Below are 13,424 nucleotides of genomic sequence, written 5' to 3' on the forward strand. Positions count from 1 at the left end.
GCAGAAGTCAGCGCTTTGGTCAGAAATCAAGGAAAAACCAGATACAAACCTAGATTTCTCCCCAAAATCCCCATGGCAACTACCGAAATCTTACTAACCATCAATCTGCAAGTTCCCCTGAATAAAACGATACCCCATATGTATGGGTGCACATAAAGACGTGGCCACCAAATGCCCCAAAACAGGGGCAATGCATAAGGGCAATTTCAGTTGAAATTTTGGGGGCTGCGCTCTATGTGCACTACCTGCAGTTTTTCAGTGTTAACCCCCCCTACCTGTGAAATAACCCCCAAAATCTATATATTTACGAAAAGTGCACACCTTCAGCTATTCAGAGACACCACTCTTCTCTTTCTACATGGAAAATTGTGGCTGCAGTCCCTTGCAGAAGTCAGCGCTTTGGTCAGAAATCAAGGAAAAACCAGATACAAACCTAGATTTTGGTCAGAAATCAAGGAAAAACCAGATAAAAAACCTAGATTTCTCCCCAAAATCTCCATGGCAACTACCAAAAACTTACTAAACCTCAATTTGCAAGTTCCCCTGAATAAAACGATACCCCATATGTATGGGTGCACATAAAGACGTGGCCACCAAATGCCCCAAAACAGGGGCAATGCATAAGGGCAATTACAGCTAAAATTTTGGGGGCTGCGCTCTATGTGCACTACCTGCAGTTTTTCAGTGTTAACCCCCCCTACCTGTGAGATAACCCCCACAATCTATATATTTACGAAAAGTGCACACCTTCAGCTATTCAGAGACACCACTCTTCTCTTTCTACATGGAAAATTGTGGCCGCAGTCCCTTGCAGAAGTCAGCGCTTTGGTCAGAAATCAAGGAAAAACCAGATACAAACCTAGATTTCTCCCCAAAATCTCCATGGCAACTACCAAAATCTTACTAACAATCAATCTGCAAGTTCCCCTGAGTAAAACGATACCCCATATGTATGGGAGCACATAAAGACGTGGCCACCAAATGCCCCAAAACAGGGGCAATGCATAAGGGCAATTTCAGTTGAAATTTTGGGGGCTACGCTCTATGTGCACTACCTGCAGTTTTTCAGTGTTAACCCCCCCTACCTGTGAAATAACCCCCAAAATCTATATATTTACGAAAAGTGCACACCTTCAGCTATTCAGAGACACCACTCTTCTCTTTCTACATGGAAAATTGTGGCCGCAGTCCCTTGCAGAAGTCAGCGCTTTGGTCAGAAATCAAGGAAAAACCAGATACAAACCTAGATTTCTCCCCAAAATCTCCATGGCAACTACCAAAAACTTACTAAACATCAATCTGCAAGTTCCCCTGAATAAAACGATACCCCATATGTATGGGTGCACATAAAGACGTGGCCACCAAATGCCCCCAAACAGGGGCAATGCATAAGGGGGGGCTGTGCTCTATGTGCTCTACCTGCAGTTATATAGTCTAAACACCCCCATACCTGTGAAATAACCCCCGCAAACTATATATTTCCAAAAAGTGCACACCTTCAGCTATTCAGAGACACCACTCTTCTCTTTCTACATGAAAAATTGTGGCCCCAGTCCCTTGCAGAAGTCAGCGCTTTGGTCAGAAATCAAGGAAAAACCAGATACAAACCTAGATTTCTCCCCAAAATCTCCATGGCAACTACCAAAAACTTACTAAACATCAATCTGCAAGTTCCCCTGAATAAAACGATACCCCATATGTATGGGTGCACATAAAGACGTGGCCACCAAACAGGGGCAATGCATAAGGGGGGGCTGTGCTCTATGTGCTCTACCTGCAGTTATATAGTCTAAACACCCCCATACCTGTGAAATAACCCCCGCAAACTATATATTTACAAAAAGTGCACACCTTCAGCTATTCAGAGACACCACTCTTCTCTTTCTACATGACAAATTGTGGCCGCAGTCCCTTGCAGAAGTCAGCGCTTTGGTCAGAAATCAAGGAAAAACCAGATACAAACCTAGATTTTGGTCAGAAATCAAGGAAAAACCAGATAAAAAACCTAGATTTCTCCCCAAAATCTCCATGGCAACTACCAAAAACTTACTAACCATCAATCTGCAAGTTCCCCTGAATAAAACGATACCCCATATGTATGGGTGCACATAAAGACGTGGCCACCAAATGCCCCCAAACAGGGGCAATACATAAGGGGGGGCTGTGCTCTATGTGCTCTACCTGCAGTTATATAGTCTAAACACCCCCATACCTGTGAAATAACCCCCGCAAACTATATATTTACAAAAAGTGCACACCTTCAGCTATTCAGAGACACCACTCTTCTCTTTCTACATGACAAATTGTGGCCGCAGTCCCTTGCAGTAGTCAGCGCTTTGGTCAGAAATCAAGGAAAAACCAGATACAAACCTATATTTCTCCCCAAAATCTCCATGGCAACTACTAAAAACTTACTAAACATCAATCTGCAAGTTCCCCTGAATAAAACGATACCCCATATGTATGGGTGCACATAAAGACGTGGCCACCAAATGCCCCCAAACAGGGGCAATACATAAGGGGGGGCTGTGCTCTATGTGCTCTACCTGCAGTTATATAGTCTAAACACCCCCATACCTGTGAAATAACCCCCGCAAACTATATATTTACAAAAAGTGCACACCTTCAGCTATTCAGAGACACCACTCTTCTCTTTCTACATGACAAATTGTGGCCGCAGTCCCTTGCAGTAGTCAGCGCTTTGGTCAGAAATCAAGGAAAAACCAGATACAAACCTAGATTTTGGTCAGAAATCAAGGAAAAACCAGATAAAAAACCTAGATTTCTCCCCAAAATCTCCATGGCAACTACCAAAAACTTACTAACCATCAATCTGCAAGTTCCCCTGAATAAAACGATACCCCATATGTATGGGAGCACATAAAGACGTGGCCACCAAATGCCCCAAAACAGGGGCAATGCATAAGCGCAATTTCAGTTGAAATTTTGGGGGCTGCGCTCTATGTGCACTACCTGCAGTTTTTCAGTGTTAACCCCCCCTACCTGTGAGATAACCCCCACAATCTATATATTTACGAAAAGTGCACACCTTCAGCTATTCAGAGACACCACTCTTCTCTTTCTACATGGAAAATTGTGGCCGCAGTCCCTTGCAGAAGTCAGCGCTTTGGTCAGAAATCAAGGAAAAACCAGATACAAACCTAGATTTCTCCCCAAAATCTCCATGGCAACTACCAAAAACTTACTAACCATCAATCTGCAAGTTCCCCTGAATAAAACAATACCCCATATGTAGGGGTGCACATAAAGACGTGGCCACCAAATGCCCCAAAACAGGGGCAATGTATAAGGGCAATTTCAGTTGAAATTTTGGGGGCTGCGCTCTATGTGCACTACCTGCAGCTTTTCAGTGTTAACCCCCCCTACCTGTGAGATAACCCCCACAATCAATATATTTACGAAAAGTGCACACCTTCTGCTATTCAGAGACGCCACTCTTCTCTTTCTACATGGAAAATTGTGGCTGCAGTCCATCGCAGAAGTCAGCGCTTTGGTCAGAAATCAAGGAAAAACCAGATACAAACCTAGATTTTGGTCAGAAATCAAGGAAGAACCAGATAAAAACCTAGATTTCTCCCCAAAATCTCCATGGCAACTACCAAAAACTTACTAAACCTCAATTTGCAAGTTCCCCTGAATAAAACGATACCCCATATGTATGGGTGCACATAAAGACGTGGCCACCAAATGCCCCCAAACAGGGGCAATGCATAAGGGGGGTATGTGCTCTATGTGCTCTACCTGCAGTTATTTAGTCTAAACACCCCCATACCTGTGAAATAACCCCCGCAAACTATATATTTACGAAAAGTGCACACCTTCAGCTATTCAGAGACGCCACTCTTCTCTTTCTACATGGAAAATTGTGGCCGCAGTCCCTTGCAGAAGTCAGCGCTTTGGTCAGAAATCAAGGAAAAACCAGATACAAACCTAGATTTCTCTCCAAAATTTCCATGGCAACTACCAAAAACTTACTAAACATCAATCTGCAAGTTCCCCTGAATAAAACGATACCTATGTCTGGTTGCACATAAGTACATGGCCGCCAAACCTGAAAATGCATAATATTGGGGCTGCACTCTATGCACCCCTTTTTTTTTTGCCTGCACCCGAATGAATGGAATACGCTCGGGTGCAGGCACATGTAGCCGATATACGCATGAAAACGCGTGAGAATGCAAAGTCTCGCGTTTTCATGCGTATATCGGCTACATGTGCCTGCACCCGAGCGTATTCCATTCATTCGGGTGCAGGCACAAGTAGCAGGCGTAGGGCTGAATTTTCGGCAAGCGTTTTTCCACTTGCTGAAAAAAATCAGCCCTACGCCATGTGTGGCATCAGCCTAACCCTTGGCAATAGAAACTACCAGAACAATCTTAGCCTTTCTAGAACAACTGAAATCAAATGAAGTTAAAATGGAATAAAACCACTAAAAGCAATCAAAGAACAATAATTGCAATGAAATCGGTGGTCAGAGCCCTGGATCCACCAATGTCACTGCAAAAGCAACCTTTTTGGGGGCACTAAACACACAATAAAGAACAATGCAAAGATAAAACACCATAAAATCAGTAAAATCCAATAAAACCACCTAAACCAACAGAAGAACAATAATTGCAATGAAATTGGTGGTCAGAGCCCTGGATCCACCAACGTCACTGCAAATTCAGCACCCAATAGCAATACAAAAAGTTACAGTGCAATAGAATAATAAAAAACAGAAATCAATTATGAAAATGCCAAAAAAACACTAAAATGCAACCAAATAAATCAGATAATTATAGAGCAAGATCAGAAATAAAGTTTTAGTAAAAAAAAAAGACTGCCAAAGAAAGCAAAGAAAGAAAGAAAAGAAAAGAAAGATAGAAAAAAAAAAAAAAAAAAGTGTAAGTGTAAGTGTGTGTGTGAGTGTCTGTGTGTGCTTGGGAAAGTTGTAAATAAGTGTGTATGTGTACAAAAGTGTAATAATGACAAAGATAGAAGAAAAAATTGAAAAAAAAAAAAAAAAAATTTTTAGACAGTTGAGATCGAAATAAGCAAAATAAACAGTGGTAGAGAGTTGTAGTTCAGCTTACCCAAGGCAGGCAGGCGATCAGGGGCGACCAATCTGGCAGGAAGGCAGCAGGAAGGCAGCAGGGGAGCTCCATCAGGTCCGAAGTGCGCAGCAGGAATGAGGAGCCGACAGTAGGCGGCGCTATTTAAAGGGACAGCAGTGGACACGTCATCATCGCGTGTCCACTGCTGTCATTGGCTGGCGACGCGATCGTGGGACCGGATCGGTGAGTATGACTGTCTCTGCTCGTTGCCTAGGGGGTTGTGAAGGGTTTACAAGCGCTGCGCTGCTTTAAAAGCGAGCGCAGCGCTTGTAAACCTGATAGTGCTGTAGGACGTAGATTCTACGTCCTGTGGCACTTTGGTCCTTTGCTACCCAGGACGTAGAATCTACGTCCCATGGCACTAAAAGGGTTAAAAATGTACTTTTTACTATAATAATATAGAATCAGCTGATCAGCGCTAGTCAGTTCACTCCTGAAGACCCTTTTAAATACACTCAATTTATTATTTGTACTTTATTATTACATGTGCACTCCCTCAGGGATCTTGCATCTACATCTTTTTAGGATCCACTTAATATATTGACATAAATTGAATGCAGCACGCCTGACTATTTTGTCTGATAAAAATTATAGAACAATCAATATTTCTTTAAACTATAAAGCTCTTTTGTAGCACTAGTGCCAAGCTCCACCCTTGGCTAACAGGCAAGAATCCTAATATACTGTATATTAATATTAAAGGGGAAGTAAACCCTGCAGCGCTGCTCAACCAAACTTTACTCAGTTGTTGCTGGACTACAAATCCCAGAATAATGTAACATATAATGAAGTGTGAGGCATGCTGGGAGCTGTAGTCCAGCAACATCAGGGTTGTATTCTTAAAGCAATATTGCACAATAAAACTTTTCAGGCTCTCCAGTGCCCGCAGCAGCATTGAATTGTGAAAGAATCCTCCAATGAGAATCCCAGCTGATCTTCATTATATGTTACATTATTCTGGGGTTTGTAGTCCAGTAACAGCTCAGTAAGTTTGGTTGAGCAGCGCAGCAGGGTTTACTGCCCCTTTAATGCTGGGCAGTTGCACATGATTATGTATATGATATATATAATGTTTATCTTACCAATATACCAGGTAAGTGCTGAAGACCCAGCTGCTACCAGTATGATGGAAATTGCTACACCAATGCATATCTTCGTTTCTTTTCTTATCCTCAACCTTGTGATTTCTACGCGTGGCAATGGACCAGCTGTAATGAATTGATTACAAGTAACAGGATTAACCAAAAAGAGTTGAGGCATGCTGGTTATATTGCAAAAAAATACTTTTCCTTAACTTTCCCCAAATATCAAAAGCAAGCGGCTGGAATGGCTGCCCCCGGGGCTATACAGCGGGGTATTTATATAAACTATAGTAGGGTTTCTGTAGCAAACACCCCAGCTGTACCAGTGCAGGAATGGCTGCCCCTGGGGCTACACAGCGGGGTATTTATATAAACTATAGTAGGGTTTCTGTAGCAAACACCCCAGCTGTACCAGTGCAGGAACGGCTGCCCCCGGGGCTACACAGCGGGGTATTTATATAAACTATAGTAGGGTTTCTGTAGCAAACACCCCAGCTGTACCGGGGCAGGAATGGCTGCCCCCGGGGCTACACAGCGGGGTATTTATATAAATTATAGTAGGGTTTCTGTAGCAAACACCCCAGCTGTACCAGTGCAGGAACGGCTGCCCCCGGGGCTACACAGCGGGGTATTTATATAAACTATAGTAGGGTTTCTGTAGCAAACACCCCAGCTGTACCAGTGCAGGAATGGCTGCCCCCGGGGCTACACAGCAGGGTATTTATAGGAAATATAGTAGGGTTTCTGTAGCAAACACCCCAGCTGTACCAGTGCAGGAATGGCTGCCCCCGGGGCTACACAGCGGGGTATTTATATAAACTATAGTAGTGTTTCTGTAGCAAACACCCCAGCTGTACCGGTGCAGGAATGGCTGCCCCCGGGGCTACACAGCGGGGTATTTATATAAACTATAGTAGGGTTTCTGTAGCAAACACCCCAGCTGTACCGGTGCAGGAATGGCTGCCCCCGGGGCTACACAGCGGGGTATTTATATAAACTATAGTAGGGTTTCTGTAGCAAACACCCCAGCTGTACCAGTGCAGGAATGGCTGCCCCCGGGGCTACACAGCGGGGTATTTATATAAACTATAGTAGGGTTTCTGTAGCAAACACCCCAGCTGTACCGGTGCAGGAATGGCTGCCCCCGGGGCTACACAGCGGGGTATTTATATAAACTATAGTAGGGTTTCTGTAGCAAACACCCCAGCTGTACCAGTGCAGGAATGGCTGCCCCCGGGGCTACACAGCGGGGTATTTATATAAACTGTAGTAGGGTTTCTGTAGCAAACACCCCAGCTGTACCGGTGCAGGAATGGCTGCCCCCGGGGCTACACAGCGGGGTATTTATATAAACTATAGTAGGGTTTCTGTAGCAAACACCCCACCTGTACCAGTGCAGGAATGGCTGCCCCCGGGGTTACACAGTGGGGTATTTATATAAACTATAGTAGGGTTTCTGTAGCAAACACCCCAGCTGTACCAGTGCAGGAATGGCTGCCCCGGGGCTACACAGCGGGGTATTTATATAAACTATAGTAGGGTTTCTGTAGCAAACACCCCAGCTGTACCAGTACAGGAATGGCTGCCCCGGGGCTACACAGCGGGGTATTTATATAAACTATAGTAGGGTTTCTGTAGCAAACACCCCAGCTGTACCAGTGCAGGAACGGCTGCCCCCGGGGCTACACAGCAGGGTATTTATATAAACTATAGTAGGGTTTCTGTAGCAAACACCCCAGCTGTACCAGTGCAGGAATGGCTGCCCCCGGGGCTACACAGCAGGGTATTTATATAAACTATAGTAGGGTTTCTGTAGCAAACACCCCAGCTGTACCGGTGCAGGAATGGCTGCCCCCGGGGCTACACAGCCGGGTATTTATATAAACTATAGTAGGGTTTCTGTAGCAAACACCCCAGCTGTACCAGTGCAGGAACGGCTGCCCCCGGGGCTACACAGCGGGGTATTTATATAAACTATAGTAGGGTTTCTGTAGCAAACACCCCAGCTGTACCAGTGCAGGAACGGCTGCCCCCGGGGCTACACAGCGGGGTATTTATATAAACTATAGTAGGGTTTTTTTTATGCAATCTTGCATTAAAGGAAAAGTAGCACCAAAAAATAAAAGTGCTTTATATGCATTGAAATATAATGTACTGTTGCCCTGCACTGGTAAAAGTGTAAGCTTGCTTTAGAAACCCTACTATAGTTTATATAAATACCCCGCTGTGTAGCCCTGGGGGCAGCCATTCCTGCACTGGTACAGCTGGGGTGTTTGCTACAGAAACCCTACTATAGTTTATATAAATACCCCGCTGTGTAGCCCCGGGGGCAGCCATTCCTGCACTGGTACAGCTGGGGTGTTTGCTACAGAAACCCTACTATAGTTTATATAAATACCCCGCTGTGTAGCCCGGGGGCAGCCATTCCTGCACTGGTACAGCTGGGGTGTTTGCTACAGAAACCCTACTATAGTTTATATAAATACCCCGCTGTGTAGCCCCGGGGGCAGCCATTCCTGCACTGGTACAGCTGGGGTGTTTGCTACAGAAACCCTACTATAGTTTATATAAATACCCCGCTGTGTAGCCCCGGGGGCAGCCATTCCTGCACTGGTACAACTGGGGTGTTTGCTACAGAAACCCTACTATAGTTTATATAAATACCCCGCTGTGTAGCCCCGGGGGCAGCCATTCCTGCACTGGTACAGCTGGGGTGTTTGCTACAGAAACCCTACTATAGTTTATATAAATACCCCGCTGTGTAGCCCCGGGGGCAGCCATTCCTGCACTGGTACAGCTGGGGTGTTTGCTACAGAAACCCTACTATAGTTTATATAAATACCCCGCTGTGTAGCCCCGGGGGCAGCCATTCCTGCACTGGTACAGCTGGGGTGTTTGCTACAGAAACCCTACTATAGTTTATATAAATACCCCGCTGTGTAGCCCCGGGGGCAGCCATTCCTGCACTGGTACAGCTGGGGTGTTTGCTACAGAAACCCTACTATAGTTTATATAAATACCCCGCTGTGTAGCCCCGGGGGCAGCCATTCCTGCACTGGTACAACTGGGGTGTTTGCTACAGAAACCCTACTATAGTTTATATAAATACCCCGCTGTGTAGCCCCGGGGGCAGCCATTCCTGCACTGGTACAGCTGGGGTGTTTGCTACAGAAACCCTACTATAGTTTATATAAATACCCCGCTGTGTAGCCCCGGGGGCAGCCGTTCCTGCACTGGTACAGCTGGGGTGTTTGCTACAGAAACCCTACTATAGTTTATATAAATACCCCGCTGTGTAGCCCCGGGGGAAGCCGTTCCTGCACTGGTACAGCTGGGGTGTTTGCTACAGAAACCCTACTATAGTTTATATAAATACCCCGCTGTGTAGCCCCGGGGGCAGCCATTCCTGCACTGGTACAGCTGGGGTGTTTGCTACAGAAACCCTACTATAGTTTATATAAATACCCCGCTGTGTAGCCCTGGGGGCAGCCATTCCTGCACTGGTACAGCTGGGGTGTTTGCTACAGAAACCCTACTATAGTTTATATAAATACCCCGCTGTGTAGCCCCGGGGGCAGCCATTCCTGCACTGGTACAGCTGGGGTGTTTGCTACAGAAACCCTACTATAGTTTATATAAATACCCTGCTGTGTAGCCCCGGGGGCAGCCATTCCTGCACTGGTACAACTGGGGTGTTTGCTACAGAAACCCTACTATAGTTTATATAAATACCCCGCTGTGTAGCCCCGGGGGCAGCCATTCCTGCACTGGTACAGCTGGGGTGTTTGCTACAGAAACCCTACTATAGTTTATATAAATACCCCGCTGTGTAGCCCCGGGGGCAGCCGTTCCTGCACCGGTACAGCTGGGGTGTTTGCTACAGAAACCCTACTATAGTTTATATAAATACCCCGCTGTGTAGCCCCGGGGGAAGCCGTTCCTGCACTGGTACAGCTGGGGTGTTTGCTACAGAAACCCTACTATAGTTTATATAAATACCCCGCTGTGTAGCCCCGGGGGCAGCCATTCCTGCACTGGTACAGCTGGGGTGTTTGCTACAGAAACCCTACTATAGTTTATATAAATACCCCGCTGTGTAGCCCCGGGGGCAGCCATTCCTGCACTGGTACAGCTGGGGTGTTTGCTACAGAAACCCTACTATAGTTTATATAAATACCCCGCTGTGTAGCCCCGGGGGCAGCCATTCCTGCACTGGTACAGCTGGGGTGTTTGCTACAGAAACCCTACTATAGTTTATATAAATACCCCGCTGTGTAACCCCGGGGGCAGCCATTCAAGCTGAAATAGTGCTAAAAGGCACAGGTTACATAGCAGACCAAGATAAGCTCTGTAGAATATCATGGGTTCAATTCTTACACAGGAAAATAAACTGAAAATGCAATTTATGGCTCTATACAGAACTAGAAAAGAGAACCACTAGCACATAAAATGCACACTTTAAAACTAAATGATTTTCTTTCTACTTTTTGACACTTCTGGTCCTCAAGCAAAAAAGGCATTATGTTATAAAACAAAGTTACTTACTTAAAGTATTTGATGGTGGCGGGCTTTGTGTTGGAGGAGCTGCTACACCAGCTGCCCTAGGTACATTAGAACTGTGTGGTGGTGAAGCAGAATGGCCTGGAATGATAACAAATTCAAACATAACAAATTCAACAAAATGTGGTACATATACCTCATTTTGAAGAGGTTACAAACCCAACCATAACACTGTCCCACTGCGCCCCCTAGTTTTGCTATAGAAGTTGCTGAAAAACATAATTATAGATGTTAGAAAATTCACCAATGAGAATTCTACTGACCCAAAACCTTATTATAAATGCAAGAGAAGTGACCAATGAGAATGCTGATTCCCAGCACTGTGTCAGGCCCCTTGCTGGTACCTTACATATAGAGATAATGATGGCATTTTCCCGTCATTATATGGCACAGGAATCAGACATGGGGATAAAGGGACAGACTTGTTCAGTGCTGGGAAACTGTGCTTATTGCTCCCAACTCCAATTGCAGGAACAGAGAACAGGGAGCCGGATTTACTCATATCAGCTGGGATTCTCATTGGGGGATTTCTTGCATTTTAATGCAGTCACTGGCCCTTGAGATTTGGGGAAAATGTTTATTGTGCAATATTGCTTTAAGAATACAACCCTGATGTTGCTGGACTACAGCTCCCAGCATGCCTCACCCTTCATTATATGTTACATTATTCTGGGGTTTGTAGTCCAGCGACAACTGAGTAACGTTTGGTTGAGCAGTGCAGCAGGGTTTACATCCCCTTTAATATATTTCATAAGTTGTTCCAAAGGGATATTGAGAATATGGCAAACAAACAGAAATTGAAATTCGGTAGTAATCTTTCCCCAGGTGAATATAGAGAATTATAGAGGATTTTTTCAGGTGCAGAAAAACGGGACAGATTCACTCAAATTCTATAGCAAAGCTAGGGGGCGCAGTGGGACAGTGTTATGATTGGGTTTACATCCCCTTTAACACACATTTGGATTCCTAAGCACTAAAACACACTTACATGGAATTGCTGATAGCTGAGGTACATGGTGCTACATTAAAAATAAAAAAAAATAGTTAGACAATGATATACGATTATAAGGTTTGCTATTTATATATTAAAGCAGTTGTTCACCGTTATATAAATGTTTAGTATAATGCACAGAGTGCTATTTCGAGACAATTTGCAACTGGTCTTTGTTTTATATTATTTGCAGTTTTTGAATTATTTAGCTTTTTGTTCAGTAGCTCTTCAGTTTGGATTTCAGGAACTGTTTTGTTGCTAGGGTCCAATTTAACCTAGCAACCAGACAGTTGTTTGAAAGATAGATTGAAATATGAATAGAGGAGGGCCTGAATAGAAAGACAAGTAATGAAAATTAACATTATACATTTCTTTGGCTGCCGGGGTCAGTGACCCCCATTTAAAAGTTGGAAAGAGGCAGAAGAGGAAGGGAAATAATTTAAAACCTATAACAAATAAAAAAAATGAGGCCCATTTTAAAAAAAGTTGCTATGGATACATTCTATTACTAAAAGTTAAACTGAGGGTGAATCACCCCTTTAAATGGTAGATATTTCTATTGACGAAACAAGGAAAGGATCCAACCAATACATCCTCATACAGACCCATTGCATTAATCAACCAAGATGTGAAGATATTGACGAAAATAATTGCTAACCGTCTATCTACAGTACTTCCAAAACTTATCTCCCCAGAACAAAATGGATTCGTCAAGGGGAGATCAGGAACAAAAAATTTAATAACATTAATTAAAGTCATATATACATCTAAAACTAATAAAATTCCAATCTCATTGGAGGGAATAGATGCAGAGAAAGCTTTTGACAATGTTTGCTGGGACCACCTAGACTCTCTAGAAGCTTTTGGTTTTCAGGGTCCTTTTATGGATTTAATTCACTTATTATATTCATCCCCTACTACTCAAATATTGGCAGCAGGAGAACTCTCAAAACGAATTTACTTGAAAAGAGGAACAAGACATGGTTGTCCGCTATCACCCTTATTATTTGATCTATCCTTAGAACCTTTAATTAGAACACTAAAAACTGCTGACTCCTTGCCTGGCTTACCAATAAATAAAACAATAGTTCGACTAACAGCTTTTGCCGATGATTTACTTCTAATTGTTAAAGATCCTAATAAAAACCTTACCAACATATTTTCCATCATTCAACGTTATGAGGCTATCTCTGGGTTTAAAATAAATCCAAACAAATCTGAACTCATGGATGTATATGGCCAAACCTCACCAAATATTCTAAAGCAATTAGGAATTGGCAAGAGTCTTTCAAGCATTAAATATCTTGGAATACATTTACTGTCAGATCTCCAAAGGCTTTACTCCTTAAATTATTTACCTATGCTAAAAAATATAATTTCTCTATGTCAAAAATGGAAAAGCATTCCATTGAACTTAAAAGGGAAAATAGCCTTTTATAAAATGATGATCTTTCCGAAATGTATCTACACTATTATAAATCTACCTCTTTTAATCAAACACAAGGCTATAAACAAGATAAAAACAGCCCTCTTAGAATTCCTCTGGAAGGGTAAAATTCCCAAAATAGTAATAAACAAACTAAACTATCCAAAATCTTATGGTGGCCTTGATTTGTCTGATCTCAGATCCTTTAATTTGTCAGCTATAACCCGCTATATAGTGGAATGGTTTTC

The sequence above is a fragment of the Xenopus tropicalis genome, chromosome 2, assembly GCF_000004195.4.
Source record: "Xenopus tropicalis strain Nigerian chromosome 2, UCB_Xtro_10.0, whole genome shotgun sequence".
Classification (NCBI taxonomy): Eukaryota; Metazoa; Chordata; class Amphibia; order Anura; family Pipidae; genus Xenopus; species Xenopus tropicalis.